Genomic DNA, 16,578 nt, shown 5'->3' on the forward strand with positions numbered 1-16,578 from the left:
CTTCATAACATTTCTTTTTTTTTTTTTAAGATTTTATTTATTTATTCGACAGAGAGAGAGACAGCCAGCGAGAGAGGGAACACAAGCAGGGGGAGTGGGAGAGGAAGAAGCAGGCTCCCAGCAGAGGAGCCTGATGTGGGGCTCGATCCCAGAACTCCAGGATCATGCCCTGAGCCGAAGGCAGACGCTTAACCACTGTGCCACCCAGGCGCCCCCTTCCTAACATTTCTTATTCTGGAATAGTTCTGGTTACTTATTTATTACCTACCTGCCTCCCGAGAATGAAAACTCCCTGGGAGTGTGCACTTTGACCAGACTCATGCCTGGTTCAGTCAGTTCCCAGCCTGAGAACTCTTTTTCATTATCATCCCCTGAAACTGCCTTTTTAGACATATTTTCCTAATCACCCCCACTATGAAATTTTAATACCACAGATAGACTGTATACTGTTTATTTGCTATATGTATGTCTATGCTTCAAACATAAAAACAGTAAGATTTTTTTCACCCCCCAAGAGCCAATTCCCATGCTCTGGGGGCATATTTCCCCCATTGGGAATGCATGGAATAGGCGCTTGATGAATACTTGCTGAACGGTTCAAGTTCATGAGCTGAACAGCAAGCTGAAAGACAGACATCATACAAGGTATTAAGTTCAGCTGGGGAAATTCCAAGCGAGCTCCCCACCCCAACCCTCCAGTCTGTAGCATGAGTACATCCTGTCAAGCTGTGGCTGGTGACTACCAAGTACTTTTCTAATTCAGGTTTTCAGCTTGTTTTCTTAACCCTAATCTTGTTGGCATCCCAACTCTTCCTGCTATTTTGGATGCTTCAATTCACTTTCCTCCACCTTCCTCTCATCCCAAGCATGCTTTAAAACCCAGATAAGTCCCCCTCCATTCATGCACAATGCATCCTTCATCCCACAAACCATCATTGAGTTTCTATGCGAACCAGACTCTGGAGATAAAGATCGTTATGATCCAACCCCTGCTCTCTAGAAGCTTATGGGTACATGAGAGCAGACAAATGGGACATTTAGTACAACATGCCAAGTGTCCTAGTAGGAGAGACCATTTGCTTTGAAAGGACAACTGCATCAGCCCAGGGGAATCTCTCCTTCCACAACATTCATTGATTCATTCATTCATTCATTCATTTGTTCATTTATTCATTGTCATTCATTTACAGACACCAGCTCGATGTCAGGCCCTAGAACAAATGCTGGAGGTACAGCAGGAAGCAAAAGGAACATGGCCCTTGCCTTTGACCCCATGGAGATCACCAAATAACAGGAGAGACCAAGATCTCAGGAACAATCATACAAAGCAAGTGAGCTCAAATGTGAGCAGCGCCACCAAGAGAAAAGCACAAGACCCTATGAAGCACCTGGTCATTAGGAAGAAGTGACATCAAGAAGAAATCCTGAGGGGGCCTGACTGGCTTAGTCAGTAGAGCATGCAACTTTTGATCTTGGGGTTGTGAGTTTGAGCCCCATGTTGAGTTTAGAGATTACTTGAAAAAATAAAATCTTAAAAAAAGAAGGAGGAGAAGAAGAAATCCTGAAGGATAAACGGGCTGTGGTCTGGTGAGGAACAGGTAAAACGGTGTTCAGGCAGAGGGAACAGAATATTCAAACGCTCTGAGAGAGGATGTGATGGGGCACAAGTGGGGACTGGCAGGGGCCCCTCTGCTGGGGCCAATAACAAGATAAGGGTGGCCCAGGTAGCCCTTCACATCAGCCCTGCTTAGGAATTTGGAGTTGACCCTAATAGAAGACAGAGGAAACAGGGAAGCAGTGGAATTCCCCCTTGTACTTTGTAAATATTCTGGGCTGGTGTGGCAAAAGCTGGGAAGAGGGCAAGAAATAGTCCTGCAGATCCATCACCTAATCACGTCATTTAACACCTGAGCCCACAAGGTCTTGAATCTGTCGGTGCAAGTCTCGTGAGACTATGAAATTCTCAGACACAGGCATGATGTTTTCAACCTCTTTAGCCCCACCCCATAACAACAGTGCATTGCACATGGCAGATGATTAGAAAACATTTCTTGAGTAATCATTTTGTAATAAAGGCTTTTCTTATAACTAACAACTCCTCCTCTCTGCCCATGAAAAGATTATCTCTTGTCCCTACTCCACCACCGTTTGCCCAACCGACACACTCTCATTCTAAAGATCACTGTAACTTCCAGACAAGCTCCCTACAAGCGCGCTGCACAGTTATTGCCCTGCATGAACGGGGGCTATCAGACGCTCTGCCTGTACCGAGTCCACGAGACCCTCCAGCCTGAGGCTCCCCAGAGTCTGCATCTCCAGCAAGACGGCAGTTCGCTCCCGGGCTGCTAATGCAGCCAGGTCAAAATGAACCTAACTGTACAGCCAGGATCATTTCTCAGCCACGATGGCGAACAGGACAGAGAAACTCAGAAAAGTAATTGCCTCCTATTTACCAGAATGGACTCTGCGCTATGAGCCATTTTGTCAACTTCATGAGATTTGTAGTCAGAAAATAGAAACCGAAAACAATACAAAGGATTTTTAACAGTTGACCATTTACACTTATCAACACTACTGTTTTCTCCATTATTAGCATTTCCCCAGTGTAGAGCCCAGGAAAACTGAAGTTGTATTCAATCAATACAGTTAAATTCTTTTCTAAGGCAGAGTTACACAATGGAACTCTGATGGGTAAATGTATAATTTATCCTATGAAAAGAAATCTCTCACCGGACTTGGTCTTGGTGCATTATGATAGTAGAGTTATTCACTTCTATCTCCAAGAATTCATCCCCTTCTCTCTTATGTATTTTCCCCACCATTTGAGGGAAAAATAAAAACTAACCCAAAAGTAGTTACAAATATAATCTTGCCACACACAATTACTACTGTGGCATTCCGCTCTTGCTATATAGGGTTAGAATAAAGGAATGCATTTTCAGCATCTGAGGCTTTTAGGAGAGCTACTAACCTATTATAACTTGACAAATCTAAAATCCTTTCAGCTAAATGAATCCTTGTCTTCCAGTTCACTCCCAAAAGGTGTAAAGGAAATGCATCCAAATTGCTTTATATGCTCACGATAAAATATAAAAAATAGTTCCTTACATAGCACTTTATTTTTAAAAAGTTTTTAAATAGTCTGCATAATTATCTCATTTAGATCTCTGCTCATAGCCTTAGGAGGAAAGCTGGAACGCACAAGGCAATACTAAAGAAACGGGGTCAACCAGTCTTTGCCAGTAAGAAACTGCAAGGTTATCCGCTAGTGTTGAACTTCCCTAGTCCTCTGTGTAAAACAAAATCCACTTATGACCACGAGGCGAGTTCTGGCAATGAGAGAAGAGACTTAGAACACAACTCACCGAACAAATGATCACAGCCGTGTATCAGGTGCCCAGCACCTCTAGGCTCTGGGGCCCAATCAGCCAGGAACCACACAGAGCCTAGCCTAATACAAAATACGCTTCAAGTCTACAGAAACGGTCTGATGGCTGGATTCATTCAGCAGAAGTGGACAAGTCTTTTCTCTCTGGTCTTCCAGGCTATCCACTTCAAATTTGGTAATTTTTTCCTGTTTCGGGTAAAAAGAATTCAAAGCTCCACGCCCCTGTGTCCATGGTCTTGATTATCTGTCCCCCTGTGTACAGGCTCTGCCCATGTCTAGAGTCCATGCCTTTGTGGTTACTGAGGTACCATCTCTGAAGACTTCTCTAACTCCCTCCCACTTCCCCAGCTTTCAAGGTTCACCTGTCGAAACACTCCAGTTTCTAGGGTGTATTTCCCTGTAGAAGCACGAAATGTCATATTTGCCCTGGATGTACCCTCCCACCCCTTGCAGTGCCCAGCTTATGAAGGACACTCAAATAAATAACCATCATAACAATTATCCTAATAGCTCAGCTGTATGAAGTACTTAGGTGCCAGCCACCGAGCTGCCTGATTCGTCTCATTTAAAATTCACAACATAGCTGCGAGCTAGGTACTTGATCAAAACCACTTCATAGAGGGTAAAGGTTATGTGACTTGCCCAAGGCCGCGCAGTCAGCAAGTCAAAGAACTGAAATTTTCGGCCTAATCATTTCAGTTTCAGGACCTAGGCTGCCAGTCAGCCAGCTGCCCCAGCCAAGTGAACTAACCAAGCCTCACCAAGGTCATCAAACTAATGAGCCTTGTCGGGCCTACTGCGCCTCCAGCCCAGGCCAGGACATTCCTCTCTCCTCTTCAAACCAAATCCTGGTTTCACGGGAAGAAGTGAGCCCTTTGGACAAAGGTAGAGACAGCCCACAACCCCATGTCAGCCAGATCTTCTTAAACACTGAAAATAATCATCCCCACAAGACGGGCTCTCAGGCAAGCTTCACGGCAAACATTATGGTGTCACAAAAGCTGCTGCTATGAGAAAAAGAATAGGGGTGGGCAACTAAGTGACATGAACTGCCAGAACACACGTCTTCCATGCATCCCCCTCTGCCTTACAAGATGATGGTGCGTTTCGACGGAAAATGAACACAGCGTTCCCGAAGCCATCAAGCGAATGAATCCTGTAAATCCTCAGTCTTCTCCTTATCCCAGATTTCTCTCTTCCCACTGCCATTACCACCTTGCTTAGAAAATCATTTCTGGGCTTTTCTGCTGCTCACAGAGCTGGATTGTCACTTAAAAGCCTGTTAACCAACGAATTGTTCTTCTGTAGCTGCAAATAAAATTCGCACACAGCTCAGGTGAGTTTATCATGGGAGCTGATTAATTAGCAGTTAAGGAGCTCTGAAAACAGAGTTCCATTTCATTAACGAAGACATGTAATTTTTTGGCAAACACCGTTGATTTAGATAGGGAGGTAGTAGGAAAATGGGAAGTCTGTGTGGTTATTAGGAGTGAGATCAAATATAAAAGATTTTAAAATAATAGTAATAGTTAACATTGAGCTGGGGGCTGTCCTACCGGGTCTGTTCTGAGTGCTTCATGTGTATTTGCTCCGTTGGTCCTCAGGACCATCCTAGGAGACAGGCGCCATTATGATTTGCATCTGCAGTTTACACGGGAGGAAATGGAGGCACATGGCTACTAAACAGGGTTTAGTAGGGCCAGGGTTAACCCTCAGGCACTTTGACTTCAGAGCAGTGTTTTTCAATTGCTGCAAGGTTGGTGGGGGTGGGGGGACACCTAGGCATACTTGCAATGTCTGCAGAAAATTTTGATTGTCTTGAATAATCAAGGGTGTCAATAGCATCTGGTGGGTAGAGGCCAGAGATGCCGCTAAATGTCCTACAATGCACAGGATAGTCCCACAGCCAAGAATTACCAGCTCCTGGGGCGCCTGTGGCTCAGTCGGTTAAGCGTCTGCCTTCAGCTCAGGTCATGATCCCAGGGTCCTCAGCAGAGAGCCCGCTTCTCTCTCTTCCTCTGCTGCTCCCCCTGCTCTCTTGTGAGCTCTCTCTCTGTCAAATAAATAAATCTTAAAAAAAAAAAAAAAGAATTACCAGTCCCCAAATGTCAGTAGTACTGAGGAGAAACCCTACACCAGAGCCTCATCCTTGCCATTGTGTCCAAGGCCTGTGCTCAGGGAACAGGGCATTCCTATAAGGGGCAGGTCGCTAATGATGACCTCCTTCCCCATGTGCTAGTGAGATGCATGTGCTCCTTCCTGGCCAGTCCCCTCAGCAGCAGCAACATCCATAAACAGGGTTACTAATGCTTTCCTTGCCTGAAGTCTGGGTGTGACCCCTTAAAAGCCCTGTGAGATCTCAGAATCCCTACCAAAAGCTATGGACTCTCTAGAAATAATATTAAACATGTGATATTGGGACAGAAATAGCAAACGCATCAATAGAATAAAAGTGAGATTCTAGAAAGACATCTGTGTATATGTGGGAATTTAGGACCAGGCAAAAATATCCTTTCAAATCAAAAAGCAGCTGAGCGGGGATATATAGGAACTCTCTGTACTATCTATGCAACTTCTCTATAATTCTAAAACTATCCCAAAGTTAAAAAGTTATTAAAAAAAGAAAAATAGCAGAGGGGGGAAAAACTGACATCAATAAAGGAAAAAATTAACATCAGATCTGTCTCACACAAATCAAAAATACACTTTAGATGGATAAAAGAGCTAATTACAAATAAATAATTTGATAACAACTAAAACTACAAAGTGTCATAAGTAAATGTCAGAATAAATCCTTATAACTTGAGAAGGGCTTTCCAAAACAAGGCACAGAAACCATTAAGAAACAGACTGGCAAGTTTGAGACCACCTAGGTGGTGATACCATTGCCTGTTGAAGAGGGGAGGAGTATTAGTTCAGTAAAGAAGTCATCCAGATGGGTTTTGCAGCTTTCCTCTGGGAGAAATTTCTTAGCCAACGCTTTGAGTCTCCGGTTACAGAAGTCAAAGGGAAAGGCCCTTAGGTGGATACCCACTGGCATTCCTTTCTAATTAGGTTTAGACTTAGGAGGGAAATTCTTCCTTCTCTCTGCTCCTGGGATCACAGGTTAAAGGAAGTCCCTGGCAAGCAGGTGGAATGTTATGGGCGCAACCCCACAGCCGAAGTCTCGGCTTTGGTAGAACAAGGGGCTCTTTTCTTATTATTCTCGTATCTGAGCTGATCAGAGGGACATTTCCTCCAGCAGTGGGAGCAGCTGGTAGCAACTACTATAGGCCAGACAACTGCTGATCCCTGAACACCAGCCCCTCGCCAAAATGACAGCACTGCATGACTCTCCCCATTACCGAAAAAGCTAGAGAAAACTGTTCAGCTCCACACCCAAAACTCAGGTAGTAGTTTCCCTTGACATTGACACAGTGTAATGCCAGAATGTCCAAAAAATAGTAAAATCCAAGACAGTCATTTTTTTGTCATGACATTGTGTTTTTATCTTCCAATAAGGAATGTAACCAAACAGTCACGTCCTTAAGGATATACATTTCTGGCAGAGTAAGGAACCTAAGAAGCCTCCACAGTGGTACAGACAAGGCTCTCTGTCACCCCGTTGATAGTATAGCCATCCATTTGCATTTTCCCAGAATCTTTTTTTTAGAGAATCGAAGACACTTTCCTGGAGAAAGGACAACAAATAGCGTGTAAAACTCTATTATCAGAGCTGGTGTGGAATGAAAAAAAAGTCAGAAGATGTGAGTTTGAGTCCCTTTTGGGCAGTGGGGCCTTCAATAGGTCACTTGACGTCTTTGAGTCTGAATTTCCTTAGCAGTAAAATGGGTATAATTCACTCATTCAACAAAAATTTAATAAGCTCCCATTATGTGCTAATTCTACTTGTCTCTACTAACCTTACGAATTTTATGGAAGAATTACATGACCTATGAAAATGCTTTGCAAACTGTAAATCATAAAAATACTCATCAGTTACTGCTACAAATGTTTTTCATCTGTTATTATTATTTTTATTACTAAGACTGAGGCCAGGATCAAAATAAGGAATTTTTGCCAGATTATAGAACTAGTGGGAGGAATCGCCTTTGAATCCAAGAAGTGCCCCAAAACTGGCTTTTAGGGCCCACACCCAAGATTATAAATTGCTGACAGCCAGAGAAAACAAGTGTTTGCTACAGATTTAACCCAAAGGCGCACACTGAGGAGACGAGACTACACTGAATTCCCGAAGGGCCCTCAGAAAAAGAGGGGTGATAGGAATTCAGAGACGGGATAACCAAGAAGCATCACTGGCCTTCCACCAGCACCATGCCCCGTCCCATACCTGGGCCTGGCGGAATCCCAAGAGAAGTCTCCACCACCACCCACCCCACACACTAACAACCCAAACGATCTGAGCAAACCCCAGAGTCAAGTTTCCCACCTTCCTCTCCCTCGACGAGCTCCAGCCATAAAGAGCTAGGGTACCGCTGCCACTCTGTCCTGAGACTACAATGCATGAGGACAGCCAGGTGGTTTTTATTAAAAACAAACAACAGAAGAGAAATTTGTTCTGTTCCAAAACCCATAGTCAACAACTTGGGGGCAAATGTCAGCCCAGCGCTGCCATCAGAAGGGGTTGGGGCAAGACCAAGGACAAGCCCGAGCAGGCTAATGAAATAATGGGCACTGAGTGTGAGGGTCCCAAGTGACAAGAAAATACAATAATACAATAACTAAGCTTTCAGGAAAGAAGAGCTACATTACTTGCCCAATTAATACACAAATCAAGTTCAGTAATGTAAAAAAAGATTAAAGAAAAACTTTTATATCCAAAGACTGAATGAGATTGAGAATAGGAAACAACAAATAAAATACAGCAGTCATAATCCCCCACTCCCTAAGCCCCCAAATTATGTACCGTGCAATATTTATATGCTATTGTCACTGCAAGAAAGTTTACGACTTGCTAGACAAAGGCCACAGTCTACAATGCCAGGGTTTAAGGCATTTTGTTTTATGATCCGTACAGGTTCGATGCCACTTCCCAACCCCACCCTACCCCACCCCAAAACTAACAAAAGGTTAAAAATATTTTCCTTCTGGAAATGGAGCTGCATCTTAAGCACTGGAAATATCTCCAAACCACTGACATTTTTATATTTATAGACCATGACAAGAGTCTCACCTATTTTAACTCTAATGTCATTCAATATGCCTTAAACATCTTGATTGTATCTTTAATGTGCCATTTACTCTGCAATAATCCACTGTACAAAGCCTGCTGCCTCTCAGACAGAAGATAAGTACATAATAAATCAGCTCGCAATGATTATTTCTCCCAGCTCATACTCACAGAGAGCTCCTAAAATTTCATTTGACTTTATCTTTTCCAATTCAGCGGCCGGTTCTCCCCCTCCTCATTTTGCTCCTTCCCCCTGTCCATCCAGCCCTCCCTTTTGGCATGGCTTCCTAGCCAGGTTTTACCACTCCACTCGGCGCTGCCACCGCCGTCCAGGGGAGGAAGAGAGCTGTCAAGTGTCTTGGAGCAAGAGCATCTTTCTGGAGAAGGGCTCTTGCTCACTGGAGTAGAGGAAGGCACGCAAAGGCCTATTTGCATATGCTTTTATTCCATTTCCACACCCTGCACGCAAACGCTCTCTGGAAAGTCCCTTCTCAATTCCCTCCTCGGCGCAGGGGGGTGGGGTGGGGGGGGAGAGGTTGGGCCAGAATGGAAGGTTCCAGCCTGACAGTGTCAGCCTCTCCCTGGGGGAGGCTTCAGCCTTCTGCTGTCTGCTGGGTCTGGACCCACAGGTCAGGGCTGGGGTCTCTCTTCCAGCGTGCCCCTGGGAGCAAACCAGTGCTCTGCCCTGTGTGCTCTGGAGAGTTCTGAGCAGGATGCCGTGCTCTGCTCCAGCCTCCCCCGAGGAAGTTCTGGTCAGGCGCTCGGTCCCGGGCTTCCTGTCTGTACTCTCCGCAGCCCTGTGGGGAAATCCCAAGACCTTTATCCGCGGCCCAACAAGCCTGATGGCTTTTCAAGTATGTGCAGGCTGAGTTTCGGTCAAAACCTCAATTTAACGTTAACGAAAAATAAATAAATAACATGTGTGCAGGCATTTATTTTAAAAGAAAGGAGAAAAAAAAAAGGAAAGAGAATGGAAAAAAAAATCAGAAAGAGTGAGGACCAGGCAGAAAGTTCTTTTTCTTGCTGTGGCTACAAAAGGCCTGGATTTGCTCACCATTTGAACAAACAGACGCTTTCAAGTGTAAACTGGCTGCTTGAAGTGGCAGCCAGGAGACCGAGAAATTTCTCTCCCAGCACTCTTCTCCAAAATATGGATAGACCGAGCAGTCTTGTGTCTCACTGAGCTAAGGATAAGAGTAATAGCTAAGTTTTAATGGGCACTTACCCTGCACCAGGCACTCTGCTGAACGTTTCACATGCATGATCTTTCCTGATCCCATAGCAAGTGTGTCAGGTAGCCAGTAGTATGAGCCCCATATCACTGATAAGGGAATTTTATCTGTGATGAGGTTAGGGTGACTTGCCCAAAGTCACGCAATTAGTAGCTGCTTCCATGGGTGCCCTTTGCTGCTCCTTTCCCCAAACTGAAACAGCCTTGTGATACGCAGCTGCAAAGCAGGGTTCCCAAAGCAGATCAGTAGGATCTCCCGACACTGGAAATTTACTCACAGACAGAAGAGAGTCAGTTCAAAGGTTTTTGCTTCCAGGTAGAGTTAGTCATATCCCTGACTTCCCCAGAAGGTGTTCACTGCTCCCCTGCTGAGCTCCCAAAAGATATTTTTGAACTTCTATTACAGATAACTTTTTAAAAAGCAACTATTTATTGAGCACTTACTATATGCCACACCCTGTACATTACATACATACAGGTTCTTACTCAATCCTCCCAGCGACCCCAAAAAGTGGATACTGTTACTATACCCTGATTACAAATGAGGAAACTAGGCTCAGAGAGATTTTAAAGACTTGCCCCCAGGTCACATAGCTAAAAGTCAGCAGAGCCGGGGCTTGAAAGGAGGCTTCCCTTCCTCCAATCTCTGAATGCCATCCACTGGATCACACTGCCTCCCAAGGGGGTCAACATCAAAACTGTTTGCTGATGCAAGACTCTCTTTCTGGGAAAGGGAGCTCCTTAGGGGTGTGGGCCAGGCCCCAGGCACCTGAGTCGTCTCTGAGCTGACCTTGAGGCACTACTCAGCATTTGCTCAAACACTGGATGGAAGGGAGGGAGGAAGGACAAGGCGCCCAGAAGAGTTAACAGTACTTTTAACCCATGCCACATTGAACTAAGGAGTTAATGACCTACTTGTGAAACTTTTATAAAAAGTTAAGAGCTGCGTAATGTCAATCAGTGATGATCTTCAGATGAAGTGTGAAGTCATTTGGACCCAGCATAGGGGCCAAGGGCAGGCTCCCCTAAAATGTGCCACTTTGTCATATTGGTGATTTTAAATAAAAGTTACTGAAGAGACAGGCTGTGTAAGGAGGACGCTCAGAGCCTCCTCTGTCCCCTTGAGAGCAGGAAATACATCTCCCACGTGAAAGGCACCCTCCCTGTACGAGGAGGTAGAGAGACAACCTTATCACCAGAGATAGGAAATTTAGAGCTCAGAAGTCTGTATAAACAATCCTGTTACCTTTCACTAATTTACTACCCCGGCCCAAATTTTGATTGCAGCTCCCAGAGTTAAGTTTGCTTTGTCTTGCCAATTCCTCACCGATTTACTGCCCTTTTGCCTAGAAAGTACAAAAACTGCCTACCTTGATTATTTAAGTCTCTGTTTCACTATTGGGCCGCCATGCATGTGTAATAAAACTTTGTGGTTCTTTTTCTCCTATTAATCTGTCTCCTGTAAATTTCATTCTTAACCCAGCTGGAAGACCTGGAGGGTAGAGAGGGATTTTTCCTTCCCTTCACCATTTACTGAAACTAGACTCAAATGGAAGGAACAGGAGGAACCCAGGCCTGGCTGGTTTCTGCTAACAAGTCCATTACCCCATTTCAATCAGTTAACTTGACTTCTGCATTCCTAAGGGTTCCCTCATGATACCTGGGGCCCATCTCGTAGAGTTTTCCAGAAATACGCGCAAGACACACGATTTAATGTCTACGTGCCGCCAGCAGTAGGCGTCTCCTTTGTGTGCCTGCTGCCTCAGTAGGAATAGACTTAAAATCTTGAGCCAGGTTTTCAAGGGCAATATAGAAATTTAGCCTCATCCTTTTATGATCAAAATTGATTATATCATTTTTGTTTTATTTTGTTGGGGCAGGTAAAGTGGAGGTGAATTTAAACACCATTTATGGAACACGCCAGGCAAGGAGCTAAGCACTTTTCCTACATTATCTCATTTAATGCTCATAAAATGGGTCTCACCGTCTCCATCTCAGAAATGAGAATGTACAGATGACAGAAGCTCTGAGAACTTAAACACCTTCCCAGGTACAGAGTTAGAAAGGCAGTGACAAGAGGGGACTTGTGGGATGGGTGTGTATCTTCCTGGAGGACAAGGACGCTACCTTTCCTGGGTTGGAGTCTCAGTCTAACTAAATGCCACACTGTGCTCTTTACTGGCACTCGCAAATAGAAAAATTGACAGGATTATTAAGTTGGAGCTATTTTCTACCCCGTTACTTGGAGAACAAGGGGAACAACATCAGTACAAAAAGTTTTGAGCCTTGCATTTTTTTATTCTAAATCCAAGCAGGGCCCCCCTTCCTTTTTGAATAACTCGTTCGCTGCCCCTAACCCTCTACCGTTGTATTAGACATTTAAAAACGCATCCGTACCCCAGAGTAAATATTACATAGAGGCAGCCCTTGATTTTGCACAATACTGCATTAACTGAGATGAATGTTGATATACGAGTTGAGTTAAAGTTCACAAATTGTTGCAATGTTATGATGTTATGTTGGGGAGGCATTTAATTAAACAGTTATTAACTTTGATTTATGTGGTTTCCTTTTTGAATTTTGGAACCAATTTTTCCCCCATGAGCCACTGACAAGCACATACACACACACACACACACACACACACACACACACACACACACACATCGTCCAGATTCGCTGATATGTTACCTGGTTCTAAGTTTAAGTGATGGTTTTGCTCCATGTTTCACAATGCACAGACAGGAAACTTGAGAATCTTGCCGCTATCCACCTTAAATATCACTGTGTGGGCCCAGGGGTACAAAAATGTCAAACTAGAAAAATGACCCTCAAAAAGCCTGCCCCTGAGTCCTATGAGGACATCTCCACCTGAGGTCTCTGGCCCTCAGACTCTTTGATCCGATATGGGAAATTGTGACGTAGATGGCTATGAAAGAAAATACCCCCAAATGTCATGATGATGCTTGCATTTCCAGCCCACTCGGTAGCTGAGATGCTTGGGGTTCTTGAACCCAGGAAATCCCCAAAGAGACAGACTCTGTTGGGGTGAGGGTTAGAGTTGGTACCTCGATCAGCTTACAGTTCACCTGGAGCCCAGAATCAGGATTCAGACCCTTGTCTCCGCAGGTTCAAGTGAGGGTTAGCTGTACCCAGTGGACTGCCACTCTCTGAAGGAAAATGCCATGTAGCCAGGTGCCCTTCTGCTCAGTGCTGTTTACAAGGCATCGAGAGCAGCAGCCTCAGCTCCGCCCCCCCCCCACCATCATATCACAGTACTGTTTGGCATGCATGCCCTGTCCAGGGTTTGAGCTTCTCATCTGTGAACAACTGGTCTCTCCAATGAGGTTACCACCTGTAAAGGCAATAAGGAGTAGTAGAGATAGCCAAACATCAGACTCCAGCTGAGAAAAATAAGCTTAACTTCTAATTAACTTCTAACACAATCAGGAATAACTTCTACCTGACACTATTGAGTAAAAGCTTAAATTTTTAAAAAGCAATAAAGTGCCAAACATTAATACATGGTCCATCACAGGACCTGCAAATGACAGAGCAAAAAGTTCACCTTATACTAAATACCTCCGTATTTCTTGGGTGGCCCTTCTCTGAGCTGGACATCCAGACAGCTGTCTCAAACTTTGCACTGGGGAAAGAGCACCTACCACACTGTTAAATAAACAAGCAGGAAGACGATGGTCATGCCAATAGCGTTCCTGCATCTGGAGAGTGGGAACACCACAGCGGGCCCAGGAGAGAAACAGAGCATCCCCACAACCAGCAGGGGACAGATGCTGGAGCACTGACACACTCGGGCCCAGCAAAGGAAGGAAGTCATCAATAATATCGCAAAGATTTAGCCAAGCAATGCTCATGAGTAAAGCTGTTTTAACATCCAAATACTGGCAACAAATCTCATCATCCAAAATAGAGAACTGATCAAACCAGTTATGAGGCATCTATCAAGTGAGCATGTCCACTCTATTTCAAATGATGATGATAAAGAATTCTTGGTAATATTTTTTAAAAATCTTTCAAAAGGGAAATACCACAAAATGCTTGTTGTCCTGTAATTTCTGCAAGAAAAAGTGAAAGTAACACACCAAAAAGATAAGAGTAGTTATTTATAGAAGACGTGACTACATGAGGTCTTTCTGACATTCTCATTGATACTTCTATTCAAAAAACACACAAAAAAAGAATGAAAATCCAAGTATATTACCTTTATTAAAAAGGGGGCAATGTTAGTTTGAGCGAGAGAAAAAGGAAGAAAAAGAAGGAAGAAGGAGAAGAGAAAGAGGAAAGGAGGTCAGAAAGCAGGGGTTCATAAACATCTTCCCACCAAGCTGCTTCTCCTCTGCAAACCTTTCTGCTCTGCTCCCTTCAAAGCTTTGGCTGGAGAAAAACAACACTAGCCAAGCTGCTAGTAAAAGGTTATAGATAAAAGGCTAGAAACATATATCCAAAGCATTAACAGGGAGTAAATATTTATAGATCAAAGTAAAATGTAAGAGTAATTTTAAGCAAAAAGACTTTGTCTTTCCCTTGTACTCCTAAAAGCATAAAAGGACCCTGAAACTACCCGAAAGCTTTCAACTACATGGACTGTTCCAGAGCAATATAGGAACATCATCTTCTTTCTTCAAAAAAGAAAAAAACATCCCAAGACAAAATATCATTTACAGCAAATGGTATTAAGGAAATGATTTTGTAGAGAATTACTTTCGGTCCCAGCCTGGGTCTGGTAAAAACCATGGTGTAACGTTGAAGCGAAGGGTCCGGAGCCAGACTGCTCAGGTTGAATTTTTTTCACTTCCACTTACCAAGGGGCCAACTTACTTGATCTCTTTTACCTCTGGTACCTTATCCTAGGGATGGAAAAGATTGTAGTATCTCATAGGGTTTTCATTAGCACTAAGAGAATGGATATGTGTAAAATGTTTAGAACCACCGCCAACACATAGCAGGGTACTCCACGAATGAACAATTGATTATCTTCATCGACAGTTATTATGTACTGGCTGCTTAGCATATCCATTTCCCTTCCAAGCACTATTCCAGATCTCCTTTCCTATCATTTTGAGTGGAATTAATCCTATACTCCCCTCCAAAGGTGCTCACTGATTGGCTTAAATCACGGTTGTGAACAATGATGATTGGCTCAGGAAAGGGTATACGACCCGTTCAGGCCAATGAGAGAGAAGCAATCTGAGGCTTGTGAAGAGTCTCCAGAGGAGACCCTCTCTCTCTCTCTCTCCCACTAGACAATGCAGTCTACAAATGTGGGGCTGAGGCTGCCACAGGCATGTGGCTACCATAAGGAGGAGTCGGGAACCACCAGAGAGCCCCAGTAAGAGCTGAAAATGAAGCCATCTCTAAAGAAAGCTCTTGATAATATCGCTGCTGCAGTCCCTGGACCGGGCCTACCTGCGGCTAGCCTACTGTTGAACAATTCAGTTGCATGAAGCAATGAACTGTTATTTAAGCCAGTCTGGTTTGGCCTCCTGTAACGGGCACATAAGCAGCTCTAATTGATTCATTTTTCTGAGATGAATAATCTTTTGCTGTTTCTTTCTCTGGAACCTGACCCATGTTCTAGGCATTCTCTACATCAGAATTTGTTTGAGTCTCAGACTCTCTTTCTGTGAAGAAAGTGAAAGAAAATAAGCTTTCAGCTGCCTTCACCCTTTCCTCAACTATTTCAACCCACCCCAATTTCTAAGGTACCTTCTAAAACGAACAACATGACTTGAAAAATGGTATAGGCATTTGGAATAAGAAAAGCACAGAAACTAAGTCAAATGCATAAAACTCCATGGTAAGTGTCTATGAGTCTCTTAATGCAGTAACTATCCAAGAAGAGAGAACAAGAAATATGAGTTGCAACAATATATTTAACCATTTTGATAAAATGCCACTATGAAATTGATGTTTCTGGGATTTTGTGATGAGCTCACACAACTTTGAACCACCACAGCACCTAAGCTAGTGTCTCCCATCCAACGGACACCAGCCCTCACTTGTCAAGTTGAAATGCCCACCATTTAGGCTACACCTTGCTCAAACCACAACTGCCACCATTTACTGAGCACCCACTGTCCACCAGGCACCTTGCTGGGCAACTCGCACATATTCTTTTGGATAATTTACCTCAAAGCACATCTGCACGGTAACTACTAAACTCCCATTCCTATTTTTAGAGGAGGAAACAGGGCCAAATTGCCCCAGGGACACACAGGTAGTGAATGATGGCACTAAGATTAGAACCCTGACCTAATATGTAAAAGACACGTTGACAGTGAAACACACATCACATGAGTATCAGGAGAAGAACAAAAGATCATGTGGTTACAAGATGTAAAGGTCAAGGGTATTTGAGGTGAGAGGCAGTGTGATGTAGAGGGAAAAAAGAAACAAGAGCTCACACCATTCTGCTATGATTGAGCTTCATGCCCTTATGCAAGAAAAAGAATCATTCATTTTTTTGTCCAACAAATAGCCATCAAAGGTCTACTATGTGCTTAATATTCAAGAAACAATAGCGAATAAAACAAACATGGCCCCTCTCCTTGTGGAACTTGCAATCCCATGAAGATCCTAGAAATGGAAAGGCGCTTCAGGTTCACCTAGCCCAATTCTCCCTTTGACAGTCTGGAAGACCGAGACCCAGAGCAAGGGAAAGACTTGCACAAAGTTACACAATGAGTTGGGGAGTGGCAGAGCTGGACCAAAGCCCAGCTCTTCATATGACCTGCTGCAAAGTTTCACAAGTGGGAAGAAGGTTAACCG

At 43.9% G+C, this 16,578-nt stretch overlaps 1 long non-coding RNA gene across 1 annotated transcript in view; it reads right to left on the minus strand.

The window, feature by feature from the left end:
- LOC148108846 (uncharacterized) overlaps positions 1-8,954 on the minus strand; it is an 82,023-nt gene extending 73,069 nt beyond the window's left edge. The window contains exon 1 of the long non-coding RNA XR_015726810.1: positions 8,730-8,954. This is a non-coding gene — a long non-coding RNA (uncharacterized LOC148108846). The remainder of the gene's footprint in view (positions 1-8,729) is intronic.
- Positions 8,955-16,578: the final 7,624 nt, after the last annotated feature.

The sequence above is a fragment of the Ursus americanus genome, chromosome 15, assembly GCF_024610735.1.
Source record: "Ursus americanus isolate L20-20 chromosome 15, mUrsAme1.1.p, whole genome shotgun sequence".
NCBI lineage: Eukaryota > Metazoa > Chordata > Mammalia > Carnivora > Ursidae > Ursus > Ursus americanus.